This window comes from Chinchilla lanigera, unplaced genomic scaffold (assembly GCF_000276665.1).
Source record: "Chinchilla lanigera isolate Chin_1 unplaced genomic scaffold, ChiLan1.0 scaffold00103, whole genome shotgun sequence".
NCBI classification, from domain to species: domain Eukaryota; kingdom Metazoa; phylum Chordata; class Mammalia; order Rodentia; family Chinchillidae; genus Chinchilla; species Chinchilla lanigera.
In genome coordinates, this window is record NW_004955504.1 from 1,256,344 (window position 1) to 1,266,997 (window position 10,654).

The following is a 10,654-nucleotide window of genomic DNA, read 5'->3' on the forward strand; positions in this document are numbered from 1 at the left end:
ACCAGGGACGATGGACCTTGTAGAGCTCTCAGTGGTAGCAAACAGCCCGCCGCTGCACGCATGCCATAGGTTCATCACTGCTGTCCTCGACGCTGGAAAGCTGCACCCATGCTCTGCCCAGACACACAGCCCTGTCTGTGCAGGCCTGGTGGCTCCTGCTGTCCCCTCCCTGCTTCACGGAGCCTCATCTCTGCACTTCCCCTCCAGATCCCTGCCTCAGTGTCCCAGGAAAAGCGTGACCTCACTTCCTCCTGGGCACACTAGCACCTCAGACCTTAAACTTTCCACCCGAAACCAGTTCAGCAAAATACCCAGGTATTAAAGAAGCAAATAGCTTTTCCCATCGTCAGTGAAAATGTGATTGAACAGATACTTTATCACATTGTTAGCAGGTGGTAGATTCTTTGTTACATATTAAATTTGGTATTTTATTTAAAAATGTTCTCCTAGCCAAATTTTTATCTAGTAGAAAATCAGGGGAATAAAATATGCAAATGAAGATATTTTCCTGCCAAATACTAAATGAATATGAACATTTTCAATTTCCCAAAGCATCCACCTATTATGAAAAGGTCCTGAACACTAAAAGATAAAAATAACATCTGAATGTTTATAAGTTATCTTAAAGAATTTCATTTGAAATCTGGTTATGAAATCTGGATAGTGCCCTGTAGACCCGCTTACAAAGTCAGAAAAGGAAGGAAAAGCCACAGCAGTGGCCACACTGGATGAGCCTTGAAATTTTCCTTTGCTTTAAAGAAGTATGTGTCTAAGCATGAAAGCAAGGCTTAGCTTTCCAAGGGTGTTGAATTCTTTCTCTGTGTTTCTTTACAATCCATTTTCCTCAATTATTTGCCAATATTATAAAATACATTGGGTTAAAATACAGAATTCTATGTTTTTAAAAATGTGAAATAATGTGAAAACCCCCATTTGAGCTTGTATTAACTGCCCCTAATATTTGTACTTCCCGCCTGAAATCCTGAGCCCGAGTCTGCCGTCCTCACCTCGTGTGGGTCACAGAAGGAGGCAGGCCACCTGCCCGGAAGTGGGCACAGGGCCGCAGGTGACAGGGAGGAGGGGAAGTCCCTGTGTTTACACAGTAACACACTTCATCCCATGCAGGCCTCTTCAGGGAGGGGGTGTGGGTCCTCTCTTCTCCCTCTAAGAATGACGAATGTAGGGACTCAGACAGTTATTTCTCTCATTTTTACCACCTTCATCACTGCCACCACCACCACCGTCATCACCATCACCTTATCCTTGCCACTGCCATCTGTCACCTCACCACCATCACCACCACCTCCTCACCATCACCACCCCCTCCTCACCACCATCACCACCACCTCCTCACCACCATCACCACCAGCTCCTCACCACCATCACCAGTAGCATGGTCACCGTCACCATCCCCTAGTCAAATCTCAGTGCCTGGCGCCAGGTCCTGTGTTTGGTCAGGAAGGACTGGCAGGAGGATCTTCCCTGTGCCTGGTGCCTTTATCTTCGTCTTCCTCAGGCCACCTGGTGCCTGCAGGGGCTGGGCTGTGAGGGGATGAGTCAGTGAATGCCCGGTGTAGAGAGAGACATAAGAATCCAGACATTAGAAGCAAAGATCTGAGCTAGTAGTCTTTAGCTCAGATTTTAAAATAAACAGCAAGTTTAGGTTGAGAGGTAGATACATGGATGCACAGCTAGATAAACATGCATTTTTAAGTTGGTTCCTTACCATCCTGGTGGGTTGTTATCATTTACTTGCTCTATACTTTCTTATACCCTTTGATAAATGTTTGACCAGGTGTGTAACGTCAGCCAGGGTTACTGCTCATATGTAGAGGTCCCCCCAAAGCCTCAGGTGCTCACAGGCAGGCCTTGGGGAGGTGACTGGATCACCAGGTATGGACTGAAATCTGTATGAACACTCTGAGCCAAAGTAAACCCCTCTTCCTTTGATGTGTGGGGACTGGGCATTTTGTCCCAGCGATGAGAAAAAACTGAGACAACCAGTTTTATAGAGCTCTGACTCCAGGGAGAAATTATAGCAATGACAAAAGCATAGTAAGACAGCGATGACTGCAAACCCAGGATCCATTCCTGGTCTGTGTTCTAACACAGAGCTAGAGCATCAGTTCTTTTCTCTCTGAAATCCTCACCAGACCCAGCCTAATGTTAATTTCAGGGAACTTCTTTCAGGTGATCTTCTAATTTCTGGACTCCTACAGGAGGTGAGATGCTTTTATTTTCAGAAAAGTGTACTTTCCTTGGGCTTTTGGGGTTGATAGTAAACTGCTCTCTATTTTTCCTTAAAGAAATCTTACCCGTTTTCATGTGGCTGAATAAGGGAAGACGCTAAAAATCAATTCCTGGCTATGAAGCATGATGAATATTGTAAACACGGGGTAAATGAAAGAAGCCAGACAGAGTGGTAAACATCTGAATACGCTTGTGTGCAATACATAGACTTCGCAAATTGTGGACAGGGAAACTGGGTGGAAATTTCTAGGAGCTGGGAGGAAGTGGATGGGGTCTTATCATTTAATGGGTATAAAGCTTTTGTTTGGGACAATGAAAATGTTCAGCAAGTAGATAGTAGTGATGGCTATGTAACAGTTTGACCGTGCTTAATGCCACCAAAGTGTACATCTTAAAGTGGTTAAAAAGGCAAATTTATATAATATGCATTTTACCAAAATAAAAACAGATCAAAAATCTAACTCTTGCAAATGAGACAAATGCGCTGAAAGCAAAATAAAGTGTGGGTCAGGGCCTCCTAAGAGGCTGCATTTTTCCTCTGGGGGTGGGGCCGAGCCCTCAGGAGGTGGCCGGGCTGTGCAGCCCTCCCCTACCCTCTTGGAAGGTGCTTCATTATTTATTAGGAAAGCAATCTGGCCGGCTGTGTGCTATCAGCAGCCGGAATCCAATACCGAAAGGTCACCCCACAAACACCTGAGCCGAAGGGTGTAAAGCAAATACAAATACACCTTTTTAATTTCGGCTGAATTGATTCGATAACAATTGGAGGGTGTCACAGGTCAGGAGGCAGCGAGCCAGCAGATCAGCTGAAAGGAAGGGGCTGGGGGTGGCGGTCACAGGGCGCTGGGCTGAGCCTGGGGCGTGCAGCCCCTGCCCCCAGCCCTTGTCTTCTCAAATGAAGCCGTGCCCGCCTGCACCCAGCACTTCGAACAGAGCCCCAGCACGGGGCTAAAGGCCACCCCAGGTCAGAAATTCAGCTCTATTCGAAGCCAGGTATACAAAGGCTCTCAAGTAGTTTAAAAGCAAGAAATCACCCGTGCGTCCAGCCATGCTGAGACCTGGGGTCTTCATATCCGGCAGCAGCGGCCTGTGCTGGGTGTGGGGCCTCAGCTCCCGCCCGCAGCCTTCCGCCCTGGGCGAAGGGGAGGAGCAGTTGGGGCTGTGTGCAGCCTCCTCGCTGGCACTTCCACGCCGCAGGGAGGAAGGGCAGCCACCCCGGCACCGAGGCCCTCCTGGGACGCAAGGGTGCTCTGCAGCAGAGACGGGGATGCCACTGAGTCCCTGCTCCCCGCTGCCTGCAGGCTCGGTACTCGAGCAGGGCAGGCAAGAGCACACCACCCAGGGCTTCAGGGGCAGCAGCACAGGCAGGCGCGGCAGACACGGGCGCGCTCACTGTGCAAACGCTCTCACAGGAAGCACACACACGCGCGTTATGGAGGGAGCCGCCTTGCCTATGAAAGCCGGTGGTGGTGGACACGTCACGATGGCCGCAGGGGCCCTTCCAAGCCCGTCTCCTCCCATCAGCAGCGGGGGTCCCAGGGCAGCCCTGAGGGTGCAGGGGCTCGTCTGCACAAGGCAGACCCCGGGGCCGCATGGGGCTCGGCCTTCTCGCACTGCTTACTCCAAATTTGCGCTGATGGAGAGCAGCGGGCTGGAGCTGGAACACAGACCTGAGGGCAGGTTCAGCTCAGCATCACGGAAGTCCCCAGATGCGGGCACCAGGGGAGAAGCAGGATGGGTCATCAGGGTGACCGAGGCCTCGAGAATGGGGGTCCCATGGCTGCTGAGAGGTGCTGTGGTGGGGGAGCGGCCTGCTGGCCACGGCAGTCAAGGGCTGCCGGCTGCTGCTTGCTCATCCGAGGGAACGATCCAGGATGCAAAGCATCAGCCCAAACTGAAGTCTGCTCTGGAAGCCACCCCAGCCAGGACAGCCACACGGGCCCCCAGACCTGCCTCCCTGCCCCCGGTCCCGGCCAGCCGATCCCCTGGGGTCTCTCCTGTCCTTCCTTAGTGTGTGCTCACAGTGCTGCCGAGGATGCGGCCCTCCGCAGCTCACTTCTAACAGCAGTAACCAGCGGCAGTTTAGGAGAACCCTGTAACTCGCCTGGAGATCAGGGAAGTGAATTGGGAGCAAGGCGCCGTGCCAGCCGGCTGGCGGAAGTGGACTGCCCTACAGAGTGGCACCCATGCCTCTGTGCTTGCCGCAGGGGGTAGGGACACCCCCCCGGTGCACACCTCCCATGCTGCCCTGACCTGGTGACTGCACCATCCACTGGCTATGGTGGGAAGGGACTCAGAGTATGGATCAGAGAGCCAAGTCCCCTCGTGTCTCAGGCTTCGTCCCCATCACGGCGAGGTTCCAGGCAGGCTGCTTCACACTCGTTCATCCTCAGGTGAGTGACAGCAGAGTGGGCTGTCCAGAGGAGGGACCCAGCTCACCAGAGGGTGCATTTGGAGGGTTCAGCATGTCCCTGGCCCTTTCCGTGCTGGTCGTCTCCTGTTTCTCTGCTCTCTGGCTGCCAGGAGGTGAACATCTTTTTCTCCACAAGTCTTCTTCCTGTAAGACAGCCAACCATGGACTTATTGCTCTGAAATTGTGAGGTAAAATCAGCTTCTCCTAGCTTTTCGTTCCCTTTCTGCTAAGACTCATGGATGAAATGCATGGTGGCTTGACAGCTGGTGGTCAACTTGGATCACCAAGCTGAACTGAACCAGTGGGGTGCTGGGTGTGGAGAGCCCTCCTGGGGGTTGTTGCCAATAGCATAGAAGGAGAACTGGAAGGAAAAAGGTGATGCTGTTGGTTCTCCTGGAGGAGCTTGTCATGCTGGCTTTCCTGATACGAACTCAGCTGTTCTTATTGTGGGAAGAGCTTGGGTCCTCACTATCACTGAGGATGGCTGGGTTCTCTTCGGGGGAGCTCTGGTCCTTACCCTGAGCATTGCTTCCTGGCTCCAGTGCAGATCCCTCAGCCTGCTGGCACAGATCTTTCTTCCTGCTGGCACAGACTTTCTAGCTTCCACCGCTGACCTTTGGGCCTTTGCAGCTGTGGTCAATTGACAACTTGCGGTCAACCTGTAATACCCAGCTGAACTTAGTAAGCGTGGAGCTGGGTGCGGGAGGCCCACCTGAGGACTGCTGCTGACACTTTTAAAGGCAGAACTGAGAAGAAGTAGTGAGGCTGTTGTGAGCTGGTAGAAGCTGTAGGGAGTGTGCTGGAAGCAGAGAGAAGCTGTAAGGAGTTGCTGGTTTTCTTGGAGGAGCTCATCATGCTGCTTTCCTGATGAACTTGGCTGTTTTCATCCTCCAAGGAGCTCGGGACATTGTTGTCACTGAGAATGGCTTCAGTTCACTTCGGGGGAGCTCTGAACCTCACTCTGAGCATCGCTTCCTGGCTCCGGAGGGGAAGAAGGTACACAGCTCAGTTTCCTGGAGAAGCTTATCACATTGGCTTTTCTGATAGGACCTCAGCTTTCCTGATCATCAAAGGATCCTGGGACCTCACTGCTGCTGAAGATGGCTGAGGTACTTTTTAGGGGCACTGTGGTTCTTACTTTGCACATCACTTCCTGGCTCCAGTGCAGATCCCTTAGCCTGCTAATGCAGATCCTTCATCCCACTGGCACAGACTTACTAGAGTCCACCACTGACCTTTGGGCCTTCCCAGCGCAGATTTGTGAAACAGGCCTGCATGAGATATTGTTATGGGCTCTTGGCCTCCAGTTGGACTTGTCGGGGGGCATTGTGATGGGCTCTAAGTCTTCAGCTGTACTCATGTGGGACATTATGGTGGGATCCAGGCCCTCAGCTGGATTCTTTGAGTCTCTAGTGTGTGGACAGATTTCCTGCACTCTTTTTGCATTTGACTCTTTGGGGTGAACATTATAAAATAATCCTATAAATTGTGTGTATTGTATTAATTCCTTTCCCTTGCATACCTTGACTGCAACAAAATATAAATATGAAAATAAGCCTTACTGTCTGTAGCTTGAACAATGATCCTGAAACTCAGGAATGTTTATCAAGGGAAATTGTTCCCTCTGTACTCTTTCCAAAAGGAGAAGAGGATCTGTGGAACATCCCCAGGCCCTGGTCATGGGCGGGGATCCCAGTGTCCATGGCAAACATGATGATGCTTGCTCTTGACACAGGTTGCCAGTTCTCTGGTTGGCAAACTTTCCCAGGGCCCATGAGAAAGTGACACAGAGCTTCACCCCAGGGCAGCAGACACCCCATCTCCCGGCTTAGCCGTACTTGCCTCCTTTGTGCCCAGCACACCTACACCACGCACCCTGGGGAACACAAGCCACTCTGGACGGATGGGGGCCTCTGGGGGCCTTTGCAGAGACACAGGGCCGTCCCCGTGGGGAGTCAGGAAGGATTCTGGGCCCCACCCTGCAGATGGGCTCGGGCTTGGGAAGTCTTTAGAAGTAAACGCTGGGGGTGTTCTCCCTGGATCCTGTCCAAAGGAGCAAATACATTCATTTTAGAACTTTGAAAGCTTAAATTATGTGCAGCTTAAATTATCTTTGGCCTCAAAAGGAAGTTTCCATGCCAGACACAGGGTCCTGGGAATGTGGCATCAGGTCAGGGACAAGTGGCCTCAGCCAAGGTGAGTGACCCCGTCCTCCCCTGCCTGGCTCTGTGAGGTGCTGCCACTCCCTGGACTCCTAAGCGGGACGGTGAGAGACAGGGTGCACAACAGCAGGGCTGGAGGTGGCGCGGGCCTTGTCCTCCCTTCCTGTCTCCTGCGTACAGCTGTGGCGTCCCCAGGATGTGCTGTCACTGGCTAATTTTGCATCCCGAGCGCACTGTCCGCAATGTTGGGCACACCCGCCTGTCTCAGCCTCCCATCGGCCCAGCCGGGTCAGTCCACAGTCACAGTCGGATGCCGCCATGGAACTCTGTCTCAGCACACAGGAAGCCACACTGGGAAGATCGTCAGCTTTTCCTGTCACTTAGGAGGGTGTATTCCTTATAACAGAAGCCTGTTTATGGTAGAAAATTTGAAAAGTTCTAGAAAAATGAGTAGTAAGTACAAATTATCTTTAACCCATAGCGCACCTTCAGGAGGGCTTGTCAGAGCATCGAGGTGTGAGACACACACTCACACACACACACACACACAGGACACACTCGCGTGTAAACTCATCAGTGTGCCAGTGAAGGCGAGAGCTGTGGACGTCACTGAGAGAAGCCCTGCAATGAGCTTCCAGGGACCATAAACTGCTTCAACTTCCTCCAATTTCCAGGAAGCTTCCAAGCCGGCTGCTAAGGAAGCAAGTACATTTTTAAAAACGTAGTAATAAGATGTCTTACCAAATGCTGACAATAACAGAATCCATGCCACAAGTGAACGGTGACCCACCGGTAAGTGAACTTCTCTCATAGTCCTGACATCACCAAAAGCAAGGACAGCTCTACAGTCGCTGGAACCGGGAGCAGTGGCCGACCTCCCTCGCCCCATACCCCTTCAGCCCTGAAGCCAAGCCAGGCAGAGGTGGGTGGCCCTGGCCGAAGCTCCTCTGCGGGGCTGCAGGAAGCCCTGGGAGCTTGGAGCTGGGATGGGCAGAGGGTGCAGAGCAGGCTGAGCAGAGCTGGGGGTGCCGGGTGTGCTGAGCTCAGAGGACTCTGTGGGGCCACACTTGAAGGCGGGTGACTGAAGCAGAGGGTGCTCTGAAGGGCAGGAAGCCTCGGATGGCTCCTGGGGCACTGCTCTCCCTCCTGAGGTTCCCTGTTCCTTCTCAAGGGGCTTGGGCGTCCAGGTCATCACATGGAAGCAAGGATGCGACGTGGTCCCGCTGGCTGCAGAGAGCCTCTGCAGAGAGGCCGCACCCACCGTGTCAGTGGGTACAGTGCACAGGCTGAGGCCACACCAGCCTGGAGCAGGCCCTGGCCTCCCATGTCCAGAGCACAAGTCCAGTCTGGGCAGCAGAGCTGACGATGCAGAGCTGCCTGGGGCCATGGAGGGCGAGGGGCTGCAGGCAGCTGTGGTGGTGGCTGAGTGTGAAATCAGCTCTGTGATCTCACTGAGCAGGAAAACCTCGCAGGAAAGTTTACCCACAGCAGGCACGCACACCAGGGGGTGGGCACGCGGATGATAAGACCTGAGTTAGTCTTGAGAAAAGCTTCGGGGTGAGCTTCGGCACGTGCTGGAGGAGGGCTGTGGAGAAGTCACACAGGGACACATCCGGCTTGTGCGGCTGACGAGGACTTGTGTAGAGCTAGGCCCTGGTGACCAATGCAGGGAGGAACAGGAACCCTCCTCTGGCTGCCCCAGACAGCTGGGCCCTAGGGCACAAGGCAGCAGGAGCACCAGTCGTGACCCTGCAGCTCTGGGTATCGGCAGTGTGGACGGGGAGGTCAGGGTCAGGACTCTGGGTGCACCTGACCCCAGGCTAAGTTCCTGGCTTGTCATAGCACCAGACTGGACCCAAAGGGAGCTGGTGGAGCTGGCAGATTGGATGTGATGCTGGCTCCAGTGTGCGCAAGCAGGTCCCCGGGATGGAGCACAGAGCTGGAGCCGCCGTGGGGTACAAGGCCTCCATGGGAAACACAAAGCATTACAATCATGGAGAAACACTGCCTCCCCTGCCAGGGTCAGTAACAGGAAGGAGATGGAGAGGAAGACAGCCAAGTGCAAAGCCTATCTGGCCGTGCTCACTGCCGTGCATGGGTCGAGCCAGGTGGGGCTGGACCCAACTGCATCACTCCGGCCCTCGAGGAAGGAAGATATGAACTCCGTCTAACTTCTCTAATAATCAAAATTACTCCCACATAGCAGCTTACCCAATAAAGCTCAATAAAGCACAATTGAGCTCCTAATAACAGTCTGCAAGGCGCAGGGACTGAAGTGCAGGAGCCCTGGCTTTCTGTAGGTGAAGCTTTGCTCCGTGTGCTCAGTCCTGGGCTTTGACGGGGAGCTCTAGGATCCAAGACCTAACCCGGAGCGCACTGCTTACCCAGGAGTTATGCTGCTGAGCCTGGCAGTCACCCAGCTCACCCCTCGGGGATGGAACCAATGCTCCAGGCTGAGGGGTGAAGCCAGAGGGTTCCTTAGGGGTCACATCAGCTGCAGGAGAATGCCCACCCTAGTTACCCCCTCCAGGGCAGCTGGCACACAAGCTCTCACCTGAGAGAAGTCTAAAGCACCTTCTCTTGTCAGATCCGGCCAAGGTCACCCCGGTGCCCTAGAGACAATCCTGCCCCAGCTTCTTCTCTGCCTGGCCAATATTCCTTCACCTAACCCCAAGTGAGTTGAGTCCTGCCTAGGAAGCAAGCCACCCTCTCCTCCATCTCCACTGGTATCAGAGGCCCAACGTACAGCACGTGGACCCCAGATGATGGGCTCTTGAGCTCAGCATCCCAGCTTCCTGCTCAGAGTCACCTTCTGTCCCAAGGAACCCTCAGAAGTGAAACACAGCACATTCTGCCTGTGAAGGACAAGTGGCATCCCAGCCAAGGTACATCTGCTTTGGATATAGATCCCTTTCTACCTCTGTCAAAGATATAATCAGGTTAAATGTTAAAACCTGTGAATTGCTTGTGGGTGCAAAGATCAATTTGCCAACTCTTAGGCGTCAAACCCAAGTGGTAAAAGAAGCCCCTCCCACAGCAGTCACAGGAAGCCCCGCCCACAGCAGTCACAGGAAGCCCCTCCCACAGCAGTCACAGGAAGCCCCTCCCACAGCAGTCACAGGAAGCCCCTCCCACAGCAGTCACAGGAAGCCCCGCCCACAGCAGTCACAGTCACAGGAACCAGAAGTCCTGCTCTCAGTCAGACAAAGAAACCGCCTCTCCCTTTCCCTGTGACAGTGGAAGGGGACAGAGGTTTGGCAGGCAGCTGTCATGCCCCTCTCGCTGTCTTCCCTTCACTCCCCAAGAGCCTCTGAAGAGGGACCGTGACAACTAGCCTCAGGCCCTCCTGCCACCCCTCAGGTTACTTCATGGCCACTCTCCAGGTCATGGTGACAGAAGACGGCTCTGGATGTCAACTGGCCTCTCAGAAGAAGTGAGGAATCTGCCTCTAAAGTGACAAAGATAGGGAGGGATCTGGGCCCACCGACAATCCATCTTCCCCAAATCCCAGTGACAGATTAGTATGTGACCTCCTGGGGTCCTCAGGGGCAGCTGCCAGTCACACAGCCTCATCTCCCCAAGCTCTGCATAACTCTGCATGACCGCTATCTCTCCTGGACTTGTCCAATGCCGCTCTGGGGAGTGTCTGCCCTGACCACAGTGGGCTTGAATTTGAACTCAGCAGTAGAATTAAATTTGGACCAACCAGTAGGTTCAGATCAGTAGGCTTCAGTTTAGACCAATTTGGACCAATCAGCAGGCTTGAATTTGACCAATCACAGGCCTATGTTTCTTGGATTGGTTTAGAAGGTCTCTGACTTCTGCACTG

General features: G+C 53.3%; 1 long non-coding RNA gene across 1 annotated transcript; it reads right to left on the bottom strand.

Moving 5' to 3' along the window:
- Positions 1–1,013: 1,013 nt before the first annotated feature.
- LOC102011023 lies at positions 1,014–3,371 on the bottom strand. The gene is made up of 3 exons (XR_264285.1): positions 3,285–3,371; positions 1,378–1,542; positions 1,014–1,164 (listed from the first exon to the last, which is right to left on the bottom strand). It is a non-coding gene; the product is annotated as an uncharacterized LOC102011023 (long non-coding RNA).
- Between the last annotated feature and the right edge of the window lie 7,283 nt (positions 3,372–10,654).